This window comes from Rana temporaria, chromosome 9, assembly GCF_905171775.1.
Source record: "Rana temporaria chromosome 9, aRanTem1.1, whole genome shotgun sequence".
NCBI lineage: Eukaryota > Metazoa > Chordata > Amphibia > Anura > Ranidae > Rana > Rana temporaria.
The window spans coordinates 155,802,093-155,806,653 of NC_053497.1; the positions used below are offsets into that span (position 1 = coordinate 155,802,093).

The following is a 4,561-nucleotide window of genomic DNA, read 5'->3' on the forward strand; positions in this document are numbered from 1 at the left end:
TGACTTAGCACGGAGGAGTACCTCCCATCCCTCTAGGATAATAACAAAATAACCTCACAGCATAAAGTGTAAGGCTGTTGGCAATTGGATCTGGCAGTGCTGGATATAACCTTAGCGCGTCGGTACATGTCCTTGAGCCAAAAATACAACCCATATCTGATTGACGTGATATAAAGTGACTTAATTCAATCATGTTAAAATCCATATATGAATATAAACTTTAAATGAATTCATTAATGAAAATTAGATCATTTCTTATTGTGTAAGTGACCACACTAAAAAAATATAAATAAAGATTATTAATAAATTATTAATTATTAAGATTATTAATAAAAATTATGAAAAAAGTTGTGTTATTGATCACTGGGTTCATATACACCATTGTTAGCAGGGTAGGCAATCACGGCCCCCTGATTCCATCGAATCATATATCATATAGATCCAATGGTTTACACATGCACTTGCTCACAAGTTTAATACAAGTGCACATCTGGGTTTAGCGCAATTATTCTTTTTTATTTGTTATTTCTTTGTTTATACACAACCTAATTGCTGCTTATTAATCCCAATCTCTTACCTTAGCGCAGTTGTTTCCAAATATTTTCCTTTATTATCTGTATATACCTTCAATTGCAGCTTGGTTTGGTGATCTTTATAGACAAAAATGGAGAAATTCCCCCCGGGGGCTTTAAAGCGACATATTGTGTAAGGTATATTAAATTCAAAGACATGGAAATATATAAAAAAATGTTTTACTAGGTTTCTGTATCACGAGTAATGAAAATGCAGATAGTTGTAATATAAAATACATTCAGGTTACAGACAGTTGGAGACCTTTCTCAACAACAATTAAATGTTAAATGATACAATGGAATAATATATAGTGCCATTGATGAAGTAGCTTCCATAAGAATACCCCGACGCGTTTCGACCACAATTTGGTCTTCTTCAGGGGGATTTGTATTCTGGAAAGATGTCAAAAAAAGTATGTTAGGATACTAACATTCAAGTAAAATGCTGGCACCCATAGTACAGATAGTGAGGATATATTTACCGCTCGAAGCATATAGAGGGTGACATGTAACCAGAGATGATGGCCGTGGTGCAGACAAAGGATCCCAATATCCCCATGAAGGACGTCCCCCATCACTCCAGGCGGGAGTCAACCAAAACACAGGCTTGCAGGGAGTCTCGGGTATGAACCTGCGAGAAGGGGGGGAGGGGGGCTAGGAAAAACAGACGACACCCATAATGATTCAATATGTATTTGTAATAAGAGTATAAAGTCATTGTGTACTAACAAGATCTTGGCATAAATATGTATAAAAGAATATGATAGAGTATGAAGGTGTTGTTGATACTCATATCAGAATATCATGTTATTATTATTAAATGTACCAGAACCATTGACATGGTAGGTATAATATACAAGTGAATGCAGAGTGAACATGCTGCTGGTGGATGAAGTGATTGAAAAAATGACAGAAAAATGTGTGGTGCAAAAGTAATGTGTATGTGTGTGTGTGTAGGGTGTATAGGTACAGAGTGCATGTTAATGCACTGTGTATGGGTTTGGAAATACTAGTGTGTGCAATGATGTGCAAAGATAAAAAATTAAAATAAAAAAAGCGGCAATATGTGTAGTGAAAGTTGAAAAAACAAGAAAAATCTAGCGAATCAGGTGACATGAGCAGAAAGTAAAAAATGTAGGAAGTAAAAGAAAGTGTGTGTGAATGGTGAAGGTCAGTGTGATAGTATGTCCCAGTGCTGGTAGTTGTAAATAAGTGTAGATGTATGCATTTTAAGGCAGTAATGATATTGCTAAATAACTACAAAGTGTAGTATAGTGTGCAAAAATAATATGAATATATATAGTATGCTGGATCAAGTACTCACATGGGCTCACATCCTGTCAGTGTGTGGAGGGAGCTCTTCTGGGATCATTACCAAACCCAGGAAAATAAGGCACATTAAATAGGGTCTAAGCCAATTAGTGCCAGGTGTCGTCTTTTCCCTCCCCCTCATCAACCACAGCCCCGTGCTGGTTAACTCTTTACTCCCTCGGCGTTCCTGTAAGCTGATGCTTCGGCCACTGCCGTCACCTCCATCGCAATCGCGTGATGTCCTGACGCAAAAACGCACGCAGGGCCGAGGCCATGCATGCATGCGGCATCATGGCAATTCTGGAGGTGATCAAGGAATGCCGCCGACACGGTAATGTTCCCCCGGGTGGCCACAGGTGGAATGGCACACCCTAATGGGAGCATAGCAATGGGGAGAATCGTGAATAATAACACGTCTCCCCGCCGTGTCGGGAAGCCTGTGAAAGTGGCGGCACCCGCCCCACATGGAGAGGTGGGGGAGGAATGAGGAGGGGAGCATCAGTGTGCACCCAGGACATCAAAAACATAAAAGATACAAAGTACAGAGTAAATAACCCCAAAGGGGTATGGTAATAGCATATACATTCAGACATTACATTAATGAGTGAATTACTTAACTGGTAACGAGCTATAGGCCACATGAATAGATGGAGTCATTTATTATGGCAAAGATGGGTGTTAAGGCGAGTTGACCCAAAAATATGTATTTTTGGGTTGCAATTTATGGACAATCCTTTCGGAAGGGGAACATGCATTATGATACCTATAGGTACACAACAAAGTGATGGCCTATATACCAAAACTGTAATATATATATATATATACTCATACCAAAACAAAAAATCCCAAAAAATACCCGTCTTGATCGAAAAATCGATCGAGAACAGGAAACATTGCCATAAACAAGAAAAATGACCACTATGATATTCAAAAAGTAGACTATCACATTATTTATATTAGGTTCTCATGCGTTGGTTGGGGGAGGGGTGTTTAACCACCCAAAAACAATTTGAAACAAGGAAAAACGCATATATTGAGAGTCCAAGGGCCGCACGCCCAAAAATGTTGTAGAGACAAAAATGGAGAAATTCCACCCGGGGGCTTTAAAGCGACATATTGTGTAAGGTATATTAAATTCAAAGACATGGAAATATATAAAAAAATGTTTTACTAGGTTTCTGTATCACGAGTAATGAAAATGCAGATAGTTGTAATATAAAATACATTCAGGTTACAGACAGTTGGAGACCTTTCTCAACAACAATTAAATGTTAAATGATACAATGGAATAATATATAGTGCCATTGATGAAGTAGCTTCCATAAGAATACCACGACGCGCTTCGACCACAATTTGGTCTTCTTCAGGGGGATTTGTATTCTGGAAAGATGTCAAAAAAAGTATGTTAGGATACTAACATTCAAGTAAAATGCTGGCACCCATAGTACAGATAGTGAGGATATATTTACCGCTCGAAGCATATAGAGGGTGACATGTAACCAGAGATGATGGCCGTGGTGCAGACAAAGGATCCCAATATCCCCATGAAGGACGTCCCCCATCACTCCAGGCGGGAGTCAACCAAAACACAGGCTTGCAGGGAGTCTCGGGTGTGAACCTGCGAGAAGGGGGGGAGGGGGGCTAGGAAAAACAGACGACACCCATAATGATTCAATATGTATTTGTAATAAGAGTATAAAGTCATTGTGTACTAACAAGATCTTGGCATAAATATGTATAAAAGAATATGATAGAGTATGAAGGTATTGTTGATACTCATATCAGAATATCATGTTATTATTATTAAATGTACCAGAACCATTGACATGGTAGGTATAATATACAAGTGAATGCAGAGTGAACATGCTGCTGGTGGATGAAGTGATTGAAAAAATGACAGAAAAATGTGTGGTGCAAAAGTAATGTGTATGTGTGTGTGTGTAGGGTGTATAGGTACAGAGTGCATGTTAATGCACTGTGTATGGGTTTGGAAATACTAGTGTGTGCAATGATGTGCAAAGATAAAAAATTAAAATAAAAAAAGCGGCAATATGTGTAGTGAAAGTTGAAAAAACAAGAAAAATCTAGCGAATCAGGTGACATGAGCAGAAAGTAAAAAATGTAGGAAGTAAAAGAAAGTGTGTGTGAATGGTGAAGGTCAGTGTGATAGTATGTCCCAGTGCTGGTAGTTGTAAATAAGTGTAGATGTATGCATTTTAAGGCAGTAATGATATTGCTAAATAACTACAAAGTGTAGTATAGTGTGCAAAAATAATATGAATATATATAGTATGCTGGATCAAGTACTCACATGGGCTCACATCCTGTCAGTGTGTGGAGGGAGCTCTTCTGGGATCATTACCAAACCCAGGAAAATAAGGCACATTAAATAGGGTCTAAGCCAATTAGTGCCAGGTGTCGTCTTTTCCCTCCCCCTCATCAACCACAGCCCCGTGCTGGTTAACTCTTTACTCCCTCGGCGTTCCTGTAAGCTGATGCTTCGGCCACTGCCGTCACCTCCATCGCAATCGCGTGATGTCGATTGTGGTGATCTTTATAGGGTCACCATGGATATTTTTGACTTCCGCTCAAACAGGGTAGTCAATACAGCGGGGGTGTTTGATTCCACCCCAATAACCACCACTTCCGAAGTAAGTGGGCTCTTCATGAGATTGAAA

The 4,561-nt window shown here is 39.1% G+C and overlaps 1 long non-coding RNA gene across 1 annotated transcript; it reads right to left on the bottom strand.

Moving 5' to 3' along the window:
* Positions 1–736: 736 nt before the first annotated feature.
* Positions 737–1,343, bottom strand: LOC120914242. Its single transcript, XR_005743638.1, has 2 exons — positions 1,055–1,343; positions 737–965 (listed from the first exon to the last, which is right to left on the bottom strand). It is a non-coding gene; the product is annotated as an uncharacterized LOC120914242 (long non-coding RNA).
* Between the last annotated feature and the right edge of the window lie 3,218 nt (positions 1,344–4,561).